We start from the raw sequence: 26,506 nt of genomic DNA, 5'->3' as shown, positions 1-26,506 counted from the left end.
AAAAAAAAAAAAAAGAAAAAAAAAAGAAAGAAAGAAAAAAAAGGCGGGGCGCACTGAGCTTTCTTTGCCTCGGGTACTTACAATCCACTGCTGATTACACATTCAGCTTCTCTGCCCGGAGCGAAGCGAAAGAGAGCTACTTAAAATCTTATCAGTTTACTCTCATACTTGAAATTGGAGGAAATTTTATGCCATTTTAGAACCATGAGAAAATAAAAATCAAGATTCTGAGAATGACAGAAGTGTCACTATTGGGCATGTGCCCTAAGCATCAACTGTCGATCCCAGTCTTCTTATTGCATGGGAAAAGCAAGCCGTATTGGATTTGGCTAAAGGCATATCAGTTTGCTCTATAACCTCTTAAATGCCTTATTAACTAATCTCCCCAGTCTTCCTGTCTCCCAATCCTCAGCCTGTCCACTGAGTCAAGTGTTTTTTCTTGTGATTGATCTGGCTTGGAAGGAAGAAGATATATAAAAATTATAAAAGATCTATGGTTAACATTCCCACACCTGTTTCAATTTTCTTCTGACTTTCATCTAGCTCTGCTCTTATCTAGTTAATGGGAACTTCAAATTATTTGGGAGAGGAAAATGAAAATCCATGGCATGTTAAACATACCTGGAAATTAAGCTCACTAAGGTATTTATGGTTGGTAATTAAGTTTGTTCAAACATAAGATTAAATATGACAAGTTTCAAGTTTTCCCCTTGTATGAACCAATGATCATTTCCTGGTCACTCTGCAAAATCGACACTACTTTCAAGATACATTCTAGTGCAGAGTGTCGATTTGGTGCAAATACTACTACCACTGTCAAAAGATGCAATTCATAACATATGCCACGTTTTTCCTTGATTTCAAATCATTACAACCACACAAAGGAGAAACATTGATACTCAACTTCTGTATCTACACAGTTTTTATAATTATTAATTGCATATCCAGTGTTTTAAAGACATCTTACAATACAAATTACATTTGTTATTTGGTTCTTTTCCATGCAACTATGTTTATGAATAAAATTATTTTCTGCCATGAATATTTATCACAAACATGGATATCCATTTGATGTAGTGCTATGCGCAAGGTGTATAATGTGGTTTCTAATGCATTGCTAGTCCTTAATGATAAAAATATTATAATAGAGTGGAAATTTCCATGCGAATGTGAGCTTCAAAGAGCAGTAAGATCTGTCTTTTTCATTCCTTGCTATCTTAGTACCTGTCCCATAGTAGTGCACAATGTTGAATGAGTGCATTAATACACAAATGCAAAGTAATACCTGACAAGAACAACTTAGAGGAGAAGTTTATTTTGTCTCACAGTTTCAGAAATTTAGTCCGTGATTGGCTAACTGTATTACTCTGGGCCCAGGCTGAGGCAGAATATCATGGTGGAAGGGAGTGATGGAGGAGAGCTGCTCCTTTCACAGCATGTAGAAAGCAGAGAGAGGAAAGGGACAAAAGGTCTGTAGGGAAGATAACAAACTTTCCAGGACTTGACCCCAGCAACTCACTTCCTCCAGCCATTCACCTGCTGAAAGTTGCCACCCAGTTGGCCCATTCAAACTAGAATGGACCGGTTAGGTTACAGCTCTCATAATCCAATCATTTTACCTTGGAAGATTCCTGCATTAATACTGGAGCTTTGGGGGGCACCTCATATCCAAACGATAACATATATGATACTTAATTTCAAAAGTATTTTAAAGTGAGTTAAAATAAGAAGCAAAAAACAAAATGAAACAAACCATAAACCATGATTAAAATTTAAATTATAACTTAAAAGAATAGATACTACTAAAGGAATATTATCCTGGAGTTTCTCAGAAATAATTATATAAAGGGAAGCACTATAAACTATAAAATTTATTTTCAGAAGCTGAACACAAAACCCTGATTTTGGGTAATGTTAATGGAATATCTTTTTTTGTCAGAACTATGGCTGTAGGCAGCCATTTTCAAAATAATTAAAGAAGCATTTCTAGATGGTAGTGGGGAATGTGTAGCTCAGAGGAGATTTATTGAATTCAATCTAATATAATTTATAACTAATGGAAAGCTAGAGTATGTCTTCACTAGCCTCTTCTCAAAGCTACAGGAGCATATTAGCTCTTTTATTTCATAACCAGATAATAAAAAATGTTAAACATTTAGTAATATAATATAGTGCAGATATGAAGAATTCAGATGATATGACTTTGTATGAGAATAATTCAAATAAAAAGAGAACAGTTTAGCTAGTCTCTTGGGACAACAACAGTGACCTCTTGACATTACTCTGATTGACTGTCTTCATTCTGAAAAATGTCTGGCCATAACATTTGGATTCAGTATGGATGATGTTGGATGATTTATTGAGAGTAACTGCTAATGGGAACAATTGAGAGTTAACCTCTTCTCTGATAATATGAATAGACATTCAACACCAGAGAAGTGTCAAGAACCTGAATCAGAGACAGAGCTCACCTGCCAGGTGTGGGTCAGAGCAGTCACATTAAGGAAACAGGAGCCAAAACAAAAGTAACAATGAAGCCCCTATAGCTTGCTGCAAACGAATATTCCAGTGGCTAAAATAAGAAAATGCTAATTCTCTCCACTCCATTTCTGACCCACAGAGTGATGCTTCCCTAAAGGGTTGGGCAGATCACATAGAGGTCATGTGCTTGTTAAGGGAGCTCCTGCAGTTTAATGGAACTGGTTAAAGAATCTTCAAAGTCCTCTTGTCCATCTCCCTGCTGAACTCCCTCAACAGGGAGGCCTCAGCTAGGAAGTCTGAAGAAGCCATATGCTCAAGGCCTCAGATGAGGAGACTAGGAATGAAGGTGACTGGGCCAGAAATACAAATATCCATGAAAGTGTGTCCAGCCAGGTACCTGAGCCCTTCACTGCAACTTCTAGGCACCAAGTCTGGTATTGAGGGTAGTTTTCCATGACCAAGACTGCTAGGGAAAGTCTTTAAAATTGTCAGTGGTCAAACCTGAAAGATCACATAGTTTTCTTATTTTTTGTCTTTTATTAGTGCATTATAGTTACACATCATAACTGGATTGATTTTGACAAAATCATTCATGCATAGAATGTGATTTATGCCATTTCAGTCCAAGATGGAGGTGGCTCCACTTTCCTCCCTCTTTCCTCCCCCTGTTTTCCTTCCTCTATTCTATTGGTCATCCTTTTACTCCTTTTTGTATTTATTTTTGATTGGTGCTTTAAAGATATTCATAAATGTGCAATTCACTGTGATATATTTATACATTGCATGATTTTGTGAAATTCCATTTCCCATTTCCTGATCTTCCCTATATCATTATTATACTGCCCTCTTTTCCCTCTATTTGTTCTAGCTTCTGCATATGAAAGAAAACATGACTCTTGGCTTTCTGAGTCTGACTTATTTCACTTAGCATGATGTTCTCCAGTTCTACTCTTTACCGGTAAATGGCATAGTTTCATTCTTCCATACAGCTCAGTAAAACTCCAATGCACACACAATTTTTTTTAACTAGAAGCCAGACTTCTTATGAAGCAGCTATTTCCCTTCCTGGCTGAGGTAGAAGATTATATATCCTGTCAATCTAAAAACTACTTTGAATTATTTATGCATATGTTAAAGGAGAAGGGGTACTATATGCTGTGCCAAGTCTAAAGACAGTCCTAAATCATAATCTTGTTATGATTAATGTTATGATAATGGTAATATACACATATATTATAGTATTTTATAGTTACAAAGCGAACTATATTCACTCCTTGCCTGTTTCCCAGTTACATCAATCCTTGCCCTGAAAATTTTTCATTCCAGTTATTTGAACTATGGACACAATGTACAGACAACTCTGTATTTCCCCAAAATTTACTGGAGAGCTGTATATAATTCTTTAACTACCTTGAAAACTAGAGAATTTTAACACACTTCATATAGCCTTCGAGTTCCTCTGCAGCCTGAGGGATTAGCCATAGCTTCCCAATATCTGGGTGAGAGGAAAAGGAATCCCTTTCCAGAGAGCAGCAGTACACAGCTCTGCTGGTCTTATCCAGGAAGTTATTTCCAAAAGAAGACTTGCCTGACATTCCTAGCCAGATGGCCTTAGCCATAGCCTCTTTTGGGCCTCCACATTTCAATTATCTAAAGCAGATATTTTGGAGGGAACCCAAGGAACCAGAACAGGTTTGTTGGAATTTCAGCCAAATCCTTGGTGGATAAAATTCCTGAAAATGTTTATTAATCCAGAAATTATTGCAAGGGTTTACCAAGTCAAAGAAGTAAAAATTGTTAGTCAATACAAGAAACACTGATGTACATTGAAGCAAAAAGAAAATTTGTCTGCCAAAATATTTGCAGGGAAATCAGAAGCAGAGAATCTGGAAAACTAGTGAATTGGAAACCAGGAAACAAAGTAATATAGTAATTAGGGATTCAGTGATAGCAGGAAATATCAAACAGAATAATTATCAAGATGGACATACCTCTCATACACGTTTCAAAACAAAAATCTCTGTCTTCTTTCATATGGCATGTGCCATTCAGACAACTCCAACCAGGTGGAATTTGAATAATCTCTACCTGTACCTGAGTTTGCTTACAAATTGTGATTTTTATTCTGGATATGTGATTCCCAACCCTATCTGGTTTGGAACTCTGGTTATATTCTGTAAATGTTGATGGATGTAAACCACAAGAGTGACTAGACAGTCCTGAGTAATGAGTTGAAAAATTCCTCTATGAAAAATCAGAATCAGCTTAAGCTGTGCATTGCATAACTGTGGCTACCTTGAAAATATAGAAAACTCAGGCTGAAAATTTAATATAAATAAGCCTAGAACTGTGAAACCCAAAGGATCCTGATAGACATAGATGCAAAATTAACTCTGAGAATACCTTCACAACTGAGGGAGTCCATAAAAATAACTTCTGCTGTAGATATTCTAAAATTACAAATCTCATATGGGATAGCATTGCCTAAAGAAAGAGTTGACAAATGTAATAAACAGGACATATATCGCCATATGGATTATATAACAAAATTGCAAATGGACCACCAATTAATTAAGATTTAAATGGTCAAAGAGGAAAAAAGGAAGTGAAACCTAGTTGCAAGATCAGATCTTTATTAAACAGAATTATGAGATTATAAATAGGATCAAATAGAATTTTTTAAAATAATGATATGGGCTTTGAAGCTAAAAAAAAGAACTACATAAAAAAAAGGTTTATCATTTGACTAAATAGAGTGGAAAACAATGAATTGGAAGACAGAAGTATGTAAGTTCAAGATAAAGGCTTTAAAAATATGAAATAGAAGTTAAAGTAGAAGAAGAATAAATGAGATGTCCAAAATACTTCTAAAGAGTATTGGTGATGAAGACAATAGATCAAATGAATGTTTTGAACTTCTTAAAAAAATAACATTTTTTTAAATCAAAGGAAACGGGCAGACTCTCAGGTTTAGGAAAATCACAATGTCCCCAAAAGGATAAAGGAAAGCAAAAACAGGTAATAACATCATTTACTAATATTCTTTATATTGCTTATTAATATTTCTTTACATCAATAATAACAGAAATGTTTAAAAGATTTAGAAAGAAATGGCAGATTATCTACAAAAATTAATCAAGCGGGATGTATTTCATAAAGAGATAATGCATTCTTGAATATAATTTAATAATACCTTGAAAGATCTGAACTGAATGTCAATTATAAGAGAAAAACTCATTTAAGAGCAAATATGAAGTAATTTTGTGATATAAAAAACATAAAATTTACAAATTACATGTCTATGGTGAAATTTCGAAGAGGCAGTTGGATCTGTGTGGTTCAAAAGTGAACAACACAGAAAGAATGAGCAGGGGCTGTGGGTATGGCTGGTGTAGATGCTTGCCTAGCATTCATAAAACCCAGGGTTCCACCCCACAACTGAAAAATAAATAAATAACAGTGAGCAAAATAACTTTTTTAAACATTTGATAATTGGTAAATCTAAATTAATATCAATTGTAAATTTTTTTAAGTGCTAAGGGTTTTTAAATAATGTACAACTGTTTATAATTTCAGCAATTACCTCAGTAGTGGCATATAGAGAAATCTGGATAGAAACAGTTCAAATAATTAACAGAAAGAGCAAAAGTTCAATTTATTGCTTATTTGGACTGTTCTAGGGCAGTTGAGGGCTGAAAGGGCTTCTTTTGGAGTCAGTTCATTGGCTTCAATAGGTGGTGGGAGCTTAAGAAAATAACCAAAGGAAAAATTACTCTTATATGTAAATCACAAAAAAATTCCACATTATTTTTAAACTGTTAGCATTTTTAAAATTTTATCTTTGATAAAAGTTTTATCTTTTTGAAAGACTTCTGAAAGAAAGAACTTGTCTAATAAAGACAACAGTAATAATCTTTGCTCAAATTTGACTATTGATTGGTTAAATGCTCCTGTCGCTGAAAAGGTAATGTAGAGCATTCTGTTCTTTTCTTGAGATGCAGAACTTTTAAAGTTTCTTTATTTTTCTTTTTTGGTTATTTTGAAATGCAAGTCTTATAATAAGATAAATCTTTTGGGAACCATGTTATAAGATTTGTTTAATGTTGGACAGTGCTAGGATAAGAATGAAAAGGATAAATTCTATTTTTCTGCTGTGAATAATCTACATATTTGGTAGATTTACATATTGACTATATGCAAAAAAGGGGATAAAAGGAATTTAGAAAAATCATTGCACCCATCAGTACCTCTGTTATTACACAGATATATCAAAAATCTTTAAAAAGAAGTGAGGTGAACGGTGGCAAAAAATGTTTAGAGAAAGCAATGATAGTACTTACACAATATTTAGTCACTAGCATTTTCAAAAGAAAAAATCAAAGACAAAAGTGCATCTATTTCAGGATGTGCTCCATGAGTCAATAATCATTTTCTGCCAAAAACCTTCTTAGACAGTTGTGGGAGCAATCCAACCCCACAAAAGCTGCCAGTTATTTATAAAACATTGGCTTAAACTTAAAAGAGTACCTTCACACAAAATTGAATCCAGATCTCTAATTGCTTTCTATGCTTAATTCCATATCTAATAAAACGGACTAGATTCACTTTTTGCTGATGGCAAAAACTTTGTAAATTTGGGAGGTACATTTAAATCTTTGAATATATGACACCCATAACTCCCAAAGGAAATAGTGGGACCACTATTTCTGGGCTAGACCCATATAAGACCAAAGAAAATGTAACTGATAATCAATTTCTTATTTGCCTCAACATTTTCAGGAAAACTGGTTTTATTTTTTTTTCTAGAGGTAGTAATCTCACTTAATTGTGTGCAAGATACATTCACGAACTGTATTTCCCCCATTGTGGCTGAAAATCCCATTTGGAAGCTTGCAACAGTCTTCTTTTCTTAGACAATTAGATCCAATTAGATGATGGCACAGAGGAATTTTGTTCAAGCAGCAAAAGAAAATTTCCAACGAAAATGACTTTAGAGGCTTCTGGAATAACATAAATTGTGTAGTGTTGCATTTTTAATATGTCTAAGAACATAGTCATAAGACTGTTTTCTTTTTCTACATTTTGTAAATGAAGCAAAGCTGTATTTTAAAAACTTGCACTCTCAAAAATGTAGAGAAATGAAATAAAGAGCTTCTATGTTTTTGTCAATACCACTTGATTAAATACACATATTTAGAAATAAAAATGTTTTCTTTTAGATTTATGATAGAATATTTTTAGTTTTATTTCATTTTGTAATTTTATTAAACATGAAGTAATCATTAAAGAAAATATGGAATTAAGTTAATTTAATGAAAATCTTCCACTGATACTTTCCTGTTTAATATGACAAATTTAGCACTTTTACCCTTCTCCTATTCTGTTTATAGCCTGAGACTTCATATTACTAACATATTTACTATAAATTTTGAACTTTCACTTTAATGAACATTTTTTTGAAATATTATTTTTACAACTATGATAAGGTACATGGGATTAATTTTATATTTTAGAGTTTTGGTGTTTATCGTTAGTCCCATTATTTACTTATATTATTTTATTAGAAAATATTAGAGAAGTTTTGGTTTGCAATGAAATTGAGAGGAAGGCTCAGAGACACCCCATATACACTCTGATCTCACAGGTGTGTAACCTCCTCCATTACCAACATCCCCCACCACAGTGGTACACTTGTTACAACTGACAATCCCCCTAAATTAATCACTCTGAGTCCACAGATGGGATTAGCATTCTTTCTGAGTGTTGCATAGTCTACGTGTTTGAAAAATTCATAACACATGTTCCCCAGTATAGTATCATGCAGATTATTTTAACTGCCCTAAAAATCCTCTGTGTTGTCCCTTCATCCTTCCATTGTAACCCATGGCAACCATGTATACTTCTTATAGTCTCCATAATCTTGCCTTTCCCAGAGTGTCATATCACTGAAATCATACAATATGTAGCCTTTCATATTGGTTTCTTTCTTTTAGTAATATGCATTTAAGCTTCTTCCATACTTTTTCATGACTTCATAATTCATCTATTTTTAACATTGAATAATAATCCATTGTCTTGTTTATCATAGTTTATTTTTTAAAATTTTCCTGCCAACAGACATCTTGGTGGAGTCCAAGTTTTGGAAATTATGAATAAAGCTGTTCTAAATGTCCATGTGCTATTTTTAATGTAGATTTAGTTTTCAACTACTTAACACTGGGAAACACAATTCCTAGATACTTTGATAAGAACATGTTTAATTTTGTAAGAAACTGACAAACTGTCTTCAAAGTAGCAATATCATTTGCTTTCCCAGCAATAGTGAATGAGAGCTCCTATTCCTCCACATCCTCTCCAAGTTTATTGTTTTCGATGTTCTGGATTTTGACCATACTCATAGGTGTGTTGTGGTAGCTCATTGCTATTTTAATTTATATTTCCTTAATGATACATGATGTGTATCTTTTTATACATTTGTTTACTTGCATACAGGCTATGGACTGAATATTTGCTCTCCAAAACATATACATTGAAATCCTATCCTCCAATCTCATAATATTATGAAGTGGAACATTTGAGAAGTGATAAAGAAGTGGAATTCAAAGAGGCCCCAGAGAGATCCCATATCTTTTTCTCATGGGAGATTACAGGCAAAAGATGAGATACATGAACCAGAAATTGAGCCCTCACCAGACCAAGTCTGATGACAGCCTTGGTCTTTAACTTCCAATCTATAGAACTGTGAGAAATAAAACATTATGGTTTATAAACCATCCAGTCTATGGTATTCTCCTATGTAAGACAAATAAAATAGGATTTTTTGAGTTCTTTATTGTAATTCTTCTTTTACCTAGAATATTTATGCAAGCGATTTGTTTTTAAAGGTCTTAGCATTTGTGAGAATGTCTTTGGTTTCACCTGAGTAATAATGGATCTGCCAGGCACCGCATTTATATATATGTTTATATATTTTATTTTTTTTGCTTGCCTCACATTCTGATCTCATTTTTCTTTCTTAATGAATATAGGGTAATGCATTATATATGTAAGATTTTATTTAATCTTGTTGAAATATATTACCTACACTCTTTCTGGAACCTACTTCTACTTCTTGATGTGATGTTTATTCTTAGGTGATTTCTTTTCTGGAACTGTGTGATTTCTAGACACCCAAAAGATCAATTTTACCTTTGGAAAATCTATCTGTGAGGGGCAATTTTTTTTATTTGCTTGATGTTACTTAATAGCACAAAGCATAAATACTTGGTGATAATCACACATGAAATTATAACTATAAGGGCATTTTGTGCAGAATAGGTATACTTTATATCAAGAAGGGAATATGGTATTAGAGAAAATAGTTCTTAAACATTTATTTCTACATCTTCTGTATAGATAGTACAATGACTAATAAATAAGAAGATGCACATGTGAATCTGAGTTCAGAAACACCTATCATTTTCATTCTTAAACAGTTTGTCATTTCCCTAACTCTGTGAGTCCTGGTTTGAAGTAAATATTTCAAGAGAAATTAGAAACTTATTTATAGAATTTGGTTGAGACATTGGCCTTATGAAAACTCTTGCAAAGATAAACTTGTTTGTATATTTCTTCCTAAACTTTTCAGGAAATGGAATGATTTAAAACTTACCTCTGACAAATAGATGACCCAAACAGACAGACCATTTAGGATCATCTCTTTTTGAAGTGTTTTAGCATACTGGTTTGTAATGATTAGGAATTAAGTTTACACTTGTTTGTATTTTATTTTGCCAGGTGTTTAACATTCCATTTACTTATTTTACCTAAAAAAAATCACAGCTACTTGATTTTCTTATTACTGAGATTAGAAAAACAAAAATGAAAGGTGATAATTGGAAATCAGTTAAATAGAAGAAAATTAGAAATATGCCAAATACATTTATATCTAAATCCATTTAGTAACAATGTGAATAAATATTTTGTATGTGTAATTAACATTCCTCTTCATAATTTGAAAGTAGAAGGTCTTTGTGAAGTTTTAAACGTGATAAAAGAGGAGCATTTTTTGACTAAGATATTTCTAAATAAAAGTCAAATTTGAAAACCCATAGGCATCTCTGATAGAAAAAGAAGCTGTTTTCAACAAGGTAAGAAAATGATAGGTAGTTATAATTAGGGTTCTGGAGGTTAAAAGTAAATGTGAAGTCATTTTGGTAATATAAATATATAATTGGTCTTTCCCAGTAAGAAAACATCGTCGTCAGAAGGTAGGATTCATTGGTATGCCAGCATCCTTTTCTGTTTGCTTCAATTTAGCTAAATCTTGCCAGCAGGTATGTATCTATAGCAACAGTGAAGGATTTGAACAAATTGAAAAATTGCAGCTTTGACAATAATGCTAATACTATTGTCATCAAGGTCTACTATCCCATGCTTCAACTATTAAATATGGAACCCAGAGTTTGGGGGCATCAGAGAAAACTATCAAAAAAAAAAAAAAGTACTACTTCAGCACCATGAGAACCAGGAGGAGAATGGTAACTTAACCAGGATGAATGACATTTGTTTTCAAATGGAAAAGATGTCTGTTTCATCCTCAGGTAATTTTCTTAGAAGTTTAAAGAAACACTGATTCAGTATTTAGATTTGTGATCATTTTTATTCTATAAGCAATACATAATTTAGTGTTATATGGGACCAGACTATTGAAGATTGGGGATAAACTTGGCTTGAATTCCTAGATTTCATGGCATATGAGGGTTGAGGGACTCAGTATGCTTCCTTTCGTCTAAGAGCTCAATCTCATCAATTTACCTCCCCCAAACACTTCCACCAACCCGTGAAGTGAATTTAATAATTTCACTAACAGCTACAGATATATGCACTTCACACGATGAAGTTACATTGTGAACTCTTTATGGGGCTCCATGTCTTTTTTGTCTAGCTGTTTATTTATCTTCATTTTGAGGATTCAAAGGAAGTTTTCACCATATGTTACATAGACTTTTTCTGCTCATATTTAGGCTCCTTCAAATCTTACATTCAATACCAAAGGCCTTGTCAGAAAATTCCCCCCAGAAATTGTAACTTTTGTTCTGAGTTCTGATGACAGCTGCAAACATCATACTGTTAGAATGATTTAAAAAAATTTAAAAAAAAAGAAAAGAAAACCTTTTAGAATTGAAGCAGGAATGTATGGAACTGACCTTCATAAAAAGAAAAAAAAAAAAAAACAATAATCAAAAGGACTTTGAGGAATTGTTTCTCTTTCAAAGTATACATAGAAGAGCTTAGGGAACATATCCAGAGTATACAAAGAACTCAAAAAATTAAACAATAAGATAACAAATAACCCAATCAACAAATGGGCCAAGGACCTGAACAGACACTTCTCAGAGGAGGACATACAATCAATCAACAAGTACATGAAAAAATGCTCACCATCTCTAGCAGTCAGAGAAATGCAAATCAAAACCACCCTAAGATACCATCTCACTCCAGTAAGATTGGCAGCCATTATGAAGTCAAACAACAACAAGTGCTGGTGAGGTTGTGGGGAAAAGGGTACTCTTGTACATTGCTGGTGGGACTGCAAATTGGTGCAGCCAATTTGGAAAGCAGTATGGAGATTCCTGGGAAAGCTGGGAATGTAACCACCATTTGACCCAGCTATTGCCCTTCTCAGACTATTCCCTGAAGACCTTAAAAGAGCATACTACAGGGATACTGCCACATCGATGTTCATAGCAGCACAATTCACAATAGCTAGACTGTGGAACCAACCCAGATGCCCTTCAATAGATGAATGGATAAAAAAATGTGGCATTTATACACAATGGAGTATTACTCTGCATTAAAAAATGACAAAATCATAGAATTTGCAGGGAAATGGATGGCATTAGAGCAGATTATGCTAAGTGAAGCTAGCCAATCCCTATAAAACAAATGCCAAATGTCTTCTTTGATATAATGAGAGCAACTAAGAATAGAGCAGGCAGGAAGAGCAGGAGGAAAAGATTAACATTAAACAGAGACATGAGGTGGGAGGGAAAGGGAGAGAAAAGGGAAATTGCATGGAAATGGAAGGAGACCCTCATTGTTATACAAAATTACATATAAGAGGTTGTGAGGGGAATGGGAAAAAAAAACAAGGAGAGAATTGAATTATAGTAGATGGGGTAGAGAGAGAAGATGGGAGGGGAGGGGGGATAGTAGAGGATAGGATAGCAGAATACAACAGTTACTAATATGGCATTATGTAAAAATGTGGATGTGTAACCGATGTGATTCTGCAATCTGTATTTGGGGTAAAAATGGGAGTTCATAACCCACTTGAATCTAATGTATGAAATATGATATGTCAAGAGCTTTGTAATGTTTTGAACAACCAATAAAAAAAAGAAAAAAATGGGCAGATTATAGAGCACAAACAAACTCATGTCCTAGTCTTCATTCTTTTTCTCAAAATTGTAAATAACAGTCCAAATATGATTTAAAAGTCCTAGGTATTGGTTTGATGAGGAGGAGGAAATAAAAATTAATGATTTCTATAAACAGGAATAAGCTTCCAATTCTGAATTATTTTCATTTCATGATTCCAATGTAGACTTTCAAATGTTAGAATAGTGCCACAAGTATTATCTTTGAGTAACCATGAAAATAACATGGGATTTATTTATCACTTTCAAAAAAGTGGAAAAGATGATGAACCACATAACATTAAGTGTTGTGTAACTACACTAGAAAATTTAAAAATACATGAGTGGCTAAGAATCCCCCAACAGTCCGCATATGAAGTGTCTTGGTGCCCAAGGAAGCACTCTTAGAAGGTGCTAAAACCTTCAGGAGGTGGAAACTTGTGAGGGGTTCACATAGGGTATGAACACAAAGGGAATCGTGGGTACCGGTCTCTTCCTCTACTCCTTTGCTTCCAGGCTCATGAGTTTAACTAAAATTCACATGTTCCTTCACATCCCCTCCTGAGTTGCTATCTGATACTATCCCCAGAGGCTCAAAACAATGAAAGCATTCAATCACAGACTAGAGCTGAATAAAAATTTTATTTTATGAGTTAATTATCTCAGATATTTTGATGTAGTAATGGAAAGCTAATACAGTTATTAAATAAAAAGTTTGAATACAAAAAAATGAGAAATGATGGTCATGAATAAGAATATCTCACAAAGAATGTTATACCCAATAAAATTTCATTTTGTGAAATATTTTCTTAAATAATAAAGTATTTAACCCTTGAGATAAAATTGAATACATTATATGAATAATATTACAATAAAAATTAATTTATTAAAAAAGGGCTAAATAACTCATTTTTAATGAGTTAATTCATACCTAGAGAAACTGTAAATGCTAAACAAAACTGTAAAACTCATTTTTCCATGGATTTTACATGTTCTACTCCATGATTATTTCAACATTTTATTACCATATGGAAGTACATTTTTAGATGAGATTAAGCTGAGAGAAATAGCTCATATATTAGATACCTTTATCAATATTAGGTTTTCAAAAAAAAAAGTCAAGAAAACAGCCAAATATCAGGTTTTCAACTCTCAAATCATCTAAAACTAAAATATTTTAGTATTAACATAGTGACTGACCTGTATTAACTTTTTAAACAGTTTCACAACCTAAGGAAACTCGGTGAAAGTTGGCCCATGTTTGAAAAGCTGGGCTTTTTATATAGCCATTATAATCCCAAGTTAACACTCACTAAGACACATATAAGTGCTGAAATACATATCTAGAACATGAAAGTAGCATGACCACTATAGTCTCCTGTAGGCAATGTATATGTGTGTCCCATGCAGATGTGAGCACTTTAAAAGGAAAAACTTAATTTAATTCTTGCATGCACAGAGAAAGACACGCTAGTGGAAAAGAACAGAGTGACAAGACAGACCAATGCACTTAAAAAGTCTCCATTTTCAACAAAATAATCCCCAACCATTGGAGAAATAAATTTAATCAACAGGTCTAGGGACAAGTGATTAGAAAGATGACAATTAATTATATTTGCCAAATTTCTTACTCAAATATACTAAGTTATAATAAAGATTGAAATGATATAAACAGTAAATACCAGTATGAAAGAAATTTAATGTTATTAAGGTACAGAACAAAGTTCTAAGCATGACGGTGTAAACAGAAATGACAAATGATTCTTTATCACCTAATATTAAACCAATACATTTTTAAATTAAAACTGCACTTTCTTCTTTAATAGCCTCTGACCACACTCATTTGAGCACTTGAAGTGTGGCGAGTGCAAATAGAGATGCTAGAAACAAAAAAATACACATTAGATTTTTAAGACAGAAAAAAGACAATATTTTAATTTTAATATTGATTACATTTTGAAATTGAAATATTGAGTACAAATTAGATTACATATACAATTAAAATATATGTTCACTTTCCCAACCTTTCATTTATGGCAACTAAAAAGTTGTAAATTGCATAGGGGGCTCACATTATATTTCCATTGGAAATATTGATTGAATGTATTTCTCATCTGATTTTGGATTCATTCCTGTCTCAGAAATGAGATGACTAATTGTTTCTCTTATACAAATTAGAGATATTGTAAGCTCCAACCCTCCACAGTCAGTGGGGAAATGCTATGCAGTAAGTAGTATGTTCTGGGATGGAGTGAATGAAGTAGGAGATTTGTTTTTCTTTGCTTATAATTGTTTTGTTTTAAGTTTTTACCCTTTCAGTGTTTCTCATAATTATTTTTTCCTTCTAGTTATGGAGATGAATTTATATTTGCCCAATATTAGAAGTTGATATGGTTTCTGTAGAATTGTGGTATCATTTGTGGTATCATTTGTGCTGCTTCTGGAATGTAAATTACCAGATCAAGGGAGAATAGAGGACAAAACAAAGATGGGATTACCACTCTGGTAATGGTTTCTTGTCCTTGTCCTAGTCACACAGCTTCTCTGTGAATTCTTGTAGCTGTTTCTGGTGAGCTGGTTCTCACTGAGATACAAATGAACTATTGACCCAGGTTGTCTAAGAAAGCAACCTTGCCACATTGCAGTCACACTTGAAATATGACATTTCCAAAGCCATCATCCCCTTGGGAATGTGCCTATATATGAGTTCCTGCTGATCTTTTATTTATCTATTGCCTAGGCAACTTTTCATTTATATGTGAAAATTTGGAGAATTGTTGTTCATTCCTTCAAACTTGTTCATTCCTGAAATTTTATTTTACAGGCTCTTGACTATTACTGGTATCTAGTGTTAAGAGAAATTTTAACTACATTGATATTCATTGTGTTATTTCTCCATGAGCTTGAGAATGATAAAGATGGGAAAGAAATAAAATATAAGGTCTTAGATCAACATAGAAACACAAACAAATTTCTTTTAAAAATATTTCCCAGTTATAATGCTATTACAAAACACAACATCATTTTTAAATTACAAAGTAAATTTTCATTGTAATTCTGGATGAGGTCAAAAGTGAAAATATTTAGAAAATATAAAGAGTTTTTTTTTTTTTGCTTCAGTGTTTAGTGTGACTAATGAAACTGATATATGCATTAATTTTGTTTTGCTGAAATTATTTAAAAGGGATAAATCTATCCTAACATAATTTTAAAGTAGTGTTTTAGTTCATTTTTCTCACATCAACCCTACTGTTAAATTACCATAAAGTAAATTAGATTAAACTGATTATTTTTACCAGGAATTGTTCTGTTTATATTATTCTAGTTTAAAGTAGCATAGATGTATGTGTGTGTGTGTGTATAGCAATGTATATCATTATTTGCTATAGAAAAAATATTTCTATTAGTGTGCTGCCATTAAAATATTATTCTACATAGAATAATAACAATTCAAGAGTCAACATTTAATTTTAAAGCAAAATTTATGAGTACAAAAATTAATACGATAAAATATTGGAACAATGTAGGTCCAGTCCTCCATTGATACCACTCTTCATATCAAAACAGATACCTGACCTACAAGCCCTACTTCTCAGCCATGTTTTCCATTTCAGCTGAAGACCAATAGAAAATTAAGTCAGTAATATTATACACCAGGGTGATAGCATGTTGCCTGAAATTTTATTTTCATTGAGTCATTTTAGAATCTTTCCATTACTTTTTTCTATTACTAATAATAAAAACAAGTAGTGCTAACATCCACTGAGGTCTTAATAGTTGACAAAACCTGCTAAAAAATCATATATATATATATATATATATATATATATACACACACACACACACATACACACACATACGTATATATCATATATATATATATATTATATAGGTAATATGTGTATATATATCATGTATATATCATATACATATAATACAGGTAATATGTTTGACATAACATATATAATTTATATATAATATATGTAGTATTATAACTGTTGAAGATATTAATTTATATATATATAAACTCCAAATTAACTTGTTAAGTAGACATGATTTCTCTATTAAAGAGTCTATTAAGGTGAGGAATGTCAGAATAGCTAAGTTTCTTTTATAATATACTTTGTTTCAGAATGCAATAAATTTGCTCCATTTAGTTAGTGCTGTTTATTTTGTCAACTTTATGGCATAATCTCTGAAAGAAATCAATGTAAATTTTTGGTTTCAAATATTATATTCTGAAATAATTCAAATGTCCAACTTCAGGAGAATGGAAACAAATTGTGTTACATTCATGAATTAGAATAGTACTGAGCAGTGCAAAGCCACAAGTTAACGGCAATGTTCTAGATAAATCTCTCTAACATTATGCAGAGCAGCAGAAGAAGCCAAACATAAAATAAAACCACATTTTATGCTTCCATTAGAAAAAAATCTAAAACAGGCAAAAGTAAAATGAAAAAATTATTTTCAGAATAATGTTTGTCATTAGAGGCTTGCAGAGGATAGTCAAAAAGCAATTGGAATGGAAAAATGGGAACATTTTGGTAGGAAGGAACTCTTATCCAAACTGCCGTAAGACTTATCGAGGTGTATCCATTTGTGAAAATTATAAGGCAAGTTTTGTGCATTACAGTGTATGATATTTTGCCTAATGAGAAAGAACTATGAACAGAGTAACTATAATGTAATTGACATATGGAAAAGTATTGTGGGACAGATGGCATATGGAGAATGCTACAGTTGGGTTATGAGGCTTCACTTTGTTATTTCATTTTATTTTTATATGGTTATTTTTCAAAATATAAAAACTAAAAAATGTCTTATAAAGTGATTTTCCCAAAGGCATTTGGCCATTGATATCAAAACTTGGATAAAATGACATAAATCTTCATAATGATCTTTGACATGAAGTCTTTGATTTTTTTTTCTCTTTTTATTTTTGGTGGTGGTGCTGGGGATTGAACCCAGGACCTCATGCATGTGAGGCAAGCACTCTACCAACTGAGCTATATGCCCAGCCCTTGAACTCTTTGATTATTATAGGACATCCAAGAAGGAAATTTAAATAAAGATAAAATTAGCTCTAGAAGATGTTAAGAGGATGAGGGAAAGCTGTTTTTCTTGATCGTATATTTTACATAAGCAGTGACTTGTTTTTTTTTTTTCCTTTTCTGAATTGTCCTACTTCTGAGAAGAGAAATAGACAATGTTTTCTGATTTATTCCAAACTTCTGGACTTTTTACTTGAAGAGCAATTTCCTGCATATATGAGATACATAGATAATTTTTTGTAATGATCCCATCAAATCTTCCATCACAATAAAGTTATTTCCATGCTGGGTACATGGCCTTAATAAGAATTGTACTATGAAAGCACAGTGTGGGTTGTGTAAACAGTCTGTGAATATTGATTTCAATATTAAACTATTGTATTGCTTGATAATGCTACAGAAAATGTAATTTGCAATGTAGTCATATAAGAGCTAAAATAATGTGTGGGGTCATTTTTATTGTTCATTCATAACTCATATCAGTTTACGGCTATAAAATCTGTATTTTCTCCATTAAAAAGCTTATCTCATTCTAACATTGCATTTCAGATTTATTTTAGTGCACTAATCATAGTAACAGAAATGCCATTTTATTCTAACACATTGTAGAAAGCTAAATGGACTCATTATTTGGTTATTATCAAGTTCTAATTCTGAATTCTGATGGGTTTTCATACAATGTGCCATAATACATTCAGAAACATAGGAGAGAAGGACATATTTAGAAGGAAGTAGTTTGGCTAGTGTGTTGGGTGGTTTATAACTATTTTCTTGGCCAGTTGTGTTAATAGCTGAAAAAAAAAATCATAGAATCATCCATTTAACACTCAATTTTAGACTGTTGCTGTATTCTAGCCAGAGGGTCAGCAAACTTTTGCTGATTGAGGTCAGTCAATACTTTAGGCAGAACATAATGTCTCTGTTATGTGTACTCAACTCAGTCATTGTAACAAGAGCAGTTATAAACAATTAAATGGAAAGGTATTATTGTGTTCCAACAAACTTTTATATAAAAGATCAATCTGAAGTTATAGCATGCCCATCTCTACTCTAGATCAGCACTTTTCAAACTTCAATGTCTATAAGTACCTCCTATAGAGATCCTCAATTAGTAGGTCTAGGGTGGAGCCTAAGAATTTTAGTATGGGACATTTGGTCCAGTCAATATCCATGCTCTTCAACCAACCATATCTATGGATCTTCTCTTTAGGGAGTATAGCAGCTGAGACCCAGTAAAGAGCAGAAATGAGTTGTGTTAACAAAATCAATTTAATAAAAAATTATTAGCTAGGTGTCAATAAACTGAAAAGTAGTAAAGAACACACAGATATGGTGGGGGTAGGAACCACAGGAAGTTGCTACCATGTTTATTGTGGAGAATGAAGGGGCGAGTGTAGGTTTATTACAATTTAGAAACATAACAGAAGAATTCGGTGGAGCTCAAACATGGAGCTTTGAACAGAGAGTGCTCATTGGCTGGTGCTGGCACCTCAAAGCTCAGAGGAAGAGTCCAGGCATATGAACCTATGTCCTGGGAGGGGAACACTTGTTTTCTCATGCTGGTCTTTCTAATGGAAAATGACAAGGCTAAAAAAAACCCCGAAAATTTATCAACTGCTATAACTGAAATATACAGTCTCTAATGAGACAAAGAAACATTTATTACTAGAAACAGGATGCAGGAAAAAAAAAAAGAAAGGTCCAAATTCACAACAGTAGACAAAGAGGAGAGAGTAGAAGATTCTTCTTATAAAAAATAATGTTATCACAAATTTAAAATCCCACAGGTTTTTGAAGAACCATTAAGAATTTAATCAAGAGAGAATTAGTGAATTGGAAGATAAATCTGAGATATTACTTAGAATGAAGGTATATTAAGAAATGGAAAATACATAAGAGATTAGGGAATAAACATTTCATAATCCACTATACATTTAAGATGGTTTCCAGAAGGAAGTAATAGGGAGAATTGATCAAGCTATAAAGCAATAATGATTGATAACAGTGATATTAATGCTCAATTTGGATACCGTGTGTCTTGAGTTTGATACATAAGGTTAATAGCCACATATAGTATATAGTTTTGAAAAAACCCCCAAATTTTACAAAATAAATGAATATGACTAAGTAGTGAGAGAATAGAACAATTCAAATGAGGCTTAGGAATATAGAATCCTTTATCTATAATTTACATTTAAAGTGATTATTTTATGCCAGGATTTAGGCCATGAGTCATTTCTTAGTTTCCTGATTTCAAATAAGATGAATTAAAATGCTTACATTTTCCATAATGGTTTTATTGATAAAATTGTCAAAATAATTCTAACTGCTAACTACATAAAAAGAAATTATGCAAAGAGATAGCATCCATGACACATTGGTTTCTAATCAAAAAATTTCCTCTCTGTAGTAGTTTTAAAATGACCAAAAGTAACTTTACAGAAAATATTTTAAAAGTTAACATGTAAAATTGACAAGCTGTTATTTTTGCACCTGAATTGGCAAGATAAATGTAAACCATGCTATATTTTCTTAGAAATGGTTAGGTTTTAAAATAAATGTAATCATATAGCATTATTAATGTGAAAAATCTCTGCAGCTTAATAGAAGAGAAAGTGAAAATATGTAATAACTTCTTTTAGTTTTCCTTGCTTAAAACAAATAATTCTCAAATAGAAAGATAATTAAGTTTAGAAAACTATTAGCAACATAGAACTCTGTAAAGAGATGCTTTATTACACATTTGTCATAAATGTAGCATAAGTAAATATTCTGCCACTATCTGCCAGCATTTATATACTGTCTATCAACTCCTGTAGGTATACTTTATTTAATATTTAAAGTTAAAACAACATTGCTTATTTTATTTTAGGATCTTGGAGATGAGTAGATTGTCATTTCTATCAAGTGTTTTAATTCACTATAGAAACAAACATTTTTACCTTTGTGCATTTATCAAAGAAGATTTAAATTTTATGATGACAATATCTAAGTACTGGGGCATCATTTTAAAACAAAAAAAGGAAACCCTTTCTTTAACTGAAAAATTGTTCCAATCATATTTAAAGTCTCAGTTGATTGATATAGAAGACGAGAGTCACATTTAAAGTAAAAGAACTAATAGTTACTTTTGATTCATTTTGTTTAAAACAGTTCTTTCCTCCTCATTTAACCATGTCATTCCCAATATATTTTTTAATATTATAGCAAGAATTTTTTTTGTCTTTTAAAAAATGGTTTAAAATAGTTCAGTGTCTTCGTTAGTTTATGATTTTAGTTTATCAAGTAAGAGAAAGTGCCTATTTTATTCAAATATGAGGTCAACTAATCCAAAAGAAATTTTACAGAGGTCCAATATTACATTACATTTATTTCAGCCCTTGCTGTTGGTCTGGGATGACACATCTGCCCTCATGGATTCAATTATTATTTTGCCTTCAAATAAGACTTCTTCAAAGATCCAGAACCTCATCTCAAGGAATCTGTCAGGCTTCTTGGTATCAGTTACTTATACTCACTTCCATTTATGGATATCAATTTCTTCTCCATAGCTTCCAATTCTTCCAGCACTTTCCTTGTAGCATCTCTGAGTCCAAGTCTGAGCTGGTTTCCGGTAAATAATGGTCATTCAGTAAAGGCAGGTATTACTTTATTCCAAAATTCCTCAGTTATCAGTAAGTTGTATTAGTTAATCTCATTAAGCTCTTTACTACTTAAGTCAAATAGTCTTATCACAACACTTACTCCATCTCACTGGGCACAGCCCATCTGTTGATGCTACAAGTTCCCTATCAGAATGCCTTGAGTCACCTGTTCAGCTGGGTATTGGGACCACAAAGGTATATACACTTTATATGCCACGGTCCGCCAGGTTTCTTCATCTTTGTGGCTTCCACTCCCTTCCTTTATTCATACAAAATATCTGGTCTACTCCTCTCCCCTAATCTTTAGCATTTTGCTGACTGAGAGTGCTTAAGACTCCTTCGTTGTTTTTTGTTTGTTTGTTTGTTTGTTTGTTTGTTGGGGTTTTATCCTAGGAATTTGGGTTTACTTTAGTTTGTTTTCAAATTTAGTGAATTTATTTCATTTTGCTATATGGCTTCCAGAGGAGATGGTAAATTCCTTGGGGCTGCAGTTTGTCCTCCTGATGTCTTTCTAGAGCGCTGGTTAACACAGTTAACAGTTAACTGTATTCCCTAGATGCTTGGATTTATGCTTGCTTAACAGGTCAGCTGTGGAAAATCAACATCAGGTATTAAGATTGAGGGATAAGTATCATTTATCTTATGGCACAGAGTCAATGGAATAGTGAGCCTGTTTTGTAGAACAAATCTCTTATAAAATAGTTTGTATTATTCTTTGGAGTATTAATTATTGAAAACATTTATTTTGTGAGGTACAGAAAAAGGAAAACAAAAAGATGCTTTTAAGTGAAAAACCCCAAAATCTTGGAACAGATATTTTATTTTGATCCAAATGCATAGAAGATTAACATGGCCCATCTGGTTATAGAAAAACAAACAAACAAACAGTTTCTTCATTAAGTTTGAAATTTTGAGATAGCCAGGATTTTCTTTATTCCTGACAGTCTGTGTAATACCACATGGTGATATCTCATTGCCTTGACTGAGATAGGATTTCCTCTTCATTGCTGAAAAGGACTTTTAAAACTTTTCATTCAATCATATCATTGTCATATATTTTTTGGATTTTTTTGAATATGATCTTTTTTTTAATTTTCAAAATGATTAATAAGTTTTGTTTCTACCACCAAAATCATCATCCCTGCCAAAGTATTTGCACCAATGTTTAGTTTAGGCTCATTCTCATTTCCTCAATAGGTGGATTTTGTTGTTGTTTTTGTTGTTAATTTCAGAGACCTTTAATTTGTGTAGTGGGGTGAATGCATGCATGCATGTACATGCCTGTCACTATATGCATGATTTTTCCTTCCTCCCTTACCACTTGCTAAAATACAATTTATTATTTTATGGTGAATTTGTCTTATTCACAAGGCAAAAGGCCATATTGATCCTTTTACTGCATATAAGCCATATTCTGTAGGTAAATTATATTTAAAACTTTTAGTATGATTATGTATGCAGTATTTGATTGATTAAATTCCATAGTTTTAATTCTGCAAATATTTCAACAAATTTGACACAGGCACCTTAAGATAGGTTGTATATAATAATCTAGAGCTCATATATATATGTATTATTATGTATTAATATTATTATAATATAATTATATACTTATATATTTATATTATATGTTATACAATTATGCCATGTATTTTTTTACTATATTTAAGTTTTTATAGATGCTCTAAATTGGGACAATAGGACAAAGTGAGTTAAGGAAGCTGAATCTCCAAAAAAGTTTCTGTTTGGGGCTATAACAGAAAAGCCTAGCTGGGTGCCATGGCAAGTGCCTGTAATCCCAGCAGCTCAGGAGGCTGAGGCAGGAGGATCTCAATTTCAAAGCCACACTCAGCAAGAATGAGGCAGTAAGCAACTCAGTGAAACTTTGTCTCTAAATATGAAATAAAAAAAATAGGGCTGGAAATGTGGCTCAGTGATTGAGTGCCCCTGAGTTCAATCCCCTATACCCAAAGGGGAAAAAAAAAGCAATAAAAAGCCTACTTTTATAAACCTATCACTTGTGATTTTTCCATCTGACCCTTTAGAGATCTTCTGTATTCTGAATTTATTCTTAATTAAATTTCAAATATCATGTCAGCAGCTCTAAAATATAACTGACTTCATTTAAAAGCATTGAGATGGCAGTATCTACTTAGTGTATGCCTCAATTCACCTCTCTTATAAACGCATGATAGAAACTGCTTACATGATTTCCCCAGAAAATTGCAAATGAATGACTTAATTGAGAAATGCATGTTCAAGTGAATGATGAACTAAGAAAATAGGAGAAAGCACATTAATGTGCATTTCCCCTTAACATTTTCAGCAGTTCTCAGCTGTCCACTAGATTGCCAGTTTAACACAGCAATGTACCCAATAGACAAGACAACCTGAACTCCAGTTTTTTTTCCTAAAACTATGAAGATAACTTGGGAATTGAGGAAGATAATGAGGTCATGATTTATGATTTATGAAGAGAGACTCCATAGAATTGGATTTTTGTTCTTTAGTATAAAGCCACTTACACAGTTGCACATTTCAAGCTGTCCCATTTATGTAGAAAATTAGATGATTGGGACTTGGAGTAGTAAATAGATTACTCGTTGTCAATTCAACACATTCATTGAGCATCTACAATGAATGAGGAAAAGTCGTCAAAGCATGTCCTGCTGTCAAGTCTTCTACTAGGTACTGATGCTTCACCACTTATAAGACATTCATTATTGAAAAGGGGCTTTCTAAGTTAGGATGAATTGGAATTTGGGCATGCTAAATTTTAAATATATGATATTTTTAAGAAAAGTTGTAATTTGCAGTATGGGGTTAGAGTGAATAGTCCAAGATTGACTAGCTATATTAGCCAAGATAAACTAGTGAATATTGCCCATATGTGAGTGAAATATACAGTAAAATTTATTTTTGACTCATAAAGCAGATCATAGATATTCCTACAACTATTCTCAAAACATCATATAGTACAAACATCTCTTTCATCTTCTCGGCGTTGAATCTTCTCGTTGTGACTAGGTAACAAGATGAGGAGGGGGGAATCACATGCATAGCATGCTTGAGGTTCACATTTGCTCTTCTTCTGTGTTCAGAAATGACCACACCTAATCACAAAGAGGACTCAGAAATGTAGTCCAAGTGTGTGCCTAGACGTTTAGCAAAGACTGAGGTTATCTGTCATTTGAACTCTGTGGACTTTTCCAATTTTACCATCCACTGCTTCACAGCAGACTTCTAAGTGCATGCCATTCTGAGAAGAAAACATGGATGTTGGAGGGGTTTAATAACCTAATTCACAAATATTTTCAACTGCACTTACAGCTTACTTATTTTTTTAATTTTTTCTTTTAAGATATACATGACAATAGAGTATATGTTGACATATTTTACATACATGGAGTAGAACTTATTCTAATTAGGATCCCATTCTTGTGGTTGTTCATGATGTGCAGATTCACTCGTAGTGTATTCTTACGTGACCCTAGGAAAGTTGTAGCTTACTTACTTATAAATTTGCTTTTATTTTTAAACCCATTGATTTTATGTTTAGAAAACTTTGAGGCAATTGTGTATTCTTGAAAACAAAAATATCATTTGAACAGAACACCAAGGTGCCTTAAAGTCACAATGTGCCCAGCCTGGGTACTGGTCTAGATTCATCCTCATGTCACTGATGACCCATCCAGAATCTGCACACTTAACTCTGTACTTTGAAGGGGGAAGGGAGGAAGAACTGTTATACAACCTTTGCCCTTGAGTTCAAATTAAATCAATTACAAATTATTCTGTAAATTAGGGTCAACAAACTCCCACAAATTTATAGCTATCATCCTTCTGTGCTTCAACTGACTTTTGCAATTATTTCACAATTTTGCATGTGTAGACATTTTCTGACATAGATTTTGAAAATATCAAGTTTTTCTTAGACAATGGGTCACTCATATAAAGTCGCTCTAATGGCACAGGTAATTTAAAAAGAAACTAAAAATCACAATTTCTGAACTCAAGAAGCAAATTGGAGTACAAATAAGCGATCACAAAATAGTAAATACATAATAATAATTAATATGTGAGAAAGTTCAAATTTGATCAAGCATCCTGAATACCTATACATTCAACCATATTTTAATAGTACATGGATTTGCTTTTACTTTGTGGTAAAATAATATTTTAAAGGACCAAAGGAAATTTAATATAATTAGACCTTCCAATGCCTTATTCTCCTTTTCCAATGAATCATCTTTGGAGCCTTCCCCTAGATGTGCACAGTACAGCAGGGGATCAAAAAGGGAGGGGAAAAAAACACCTCAACTGAAAAAAAAATTGTATAAAGATTTATATAATTAAAAAGTAAGAGGTGGCAATTTAGGAGAAGTATAAGAAAATGTACTAAAATGAGAAGTAAAATATTATTTTTTTCAGGAGAGGGATTCCCTTTGGCCTGTTATGTAGGCAATTGGGTAATAAAACGACCTCTAGAGCCAGACAACCTGATTTCTTTTTTTTTTTATTGGTTGTTCAAAACATTACAAAACTCTTGACATATCATATTTCATACATTAGATTCAAGTGGGTCATGAACTCCCATTTTTACCCCAAATACAGATTGCAGAATCACATCGGTTACACATCCACATTTTTACATAATGCCATATTTGTAACTATATAATAAGACAACCTGATTTCTAATCCTGACATTTTGCTGTGTGACTTTGTAAGATGAATCTAACCTTTCTAAATGTTAGTTTTCTTATATCTGAAATCAAGTTATTAACAGTATTTTCCTCTTTTATTGAGAATAATATAGGAATATATATATGAATAATAAACAGTAATAGAAGTTGTTGTTAACAATAGAATAATAAATTATCCTTGATTAGAATAGTCCTTTAACTTATCCTTGATTTGAATAACCCTT

At 32.6% G+C, this 26,506-nt stretch overlaps 1 protein-coding gene and 1 non-coding gene across 2 annotated transcripts in view; one reads left to right on the top strand and one right to left on the bottom strand.

Moving 5' to 3' along the window:
- Galntl6 (polypeptide N-acetylgalactosaminyltransferase like 6) overlaps positions 1-26,506 on the top strand; it is a 1,051,497-nt gene that overhangs the window by 247,993 nt on the left and 776,998 nt on the right. The gene's annotated exons all lie outside the window — the stretch shown is intronic.
- Positions 17,828-17,900, bottom strand: Trnav-cac. The gene has a single exon. It is a non-coding gene; the product is annotated as a tRNA-Val (tRNA).

This window comes from Marmota marmota, unplaced genomic scaffold (genome assembly GCF_001458135.2).
Source record: "Marmota marmota marmota unplaced genomic scaffold, marMar, whole genome shotgun sequence".
Lineage (NCBI taxonomy): Eukaryota > Metazoa > Chordata > Mammalia > Rodentia > Sciuridae > Marmota > Marmota marmota.
Note: the sequence above shows the minus strand (reverse complement) of the source record. Positions and strands in the feature narration are given on the sequence as shown.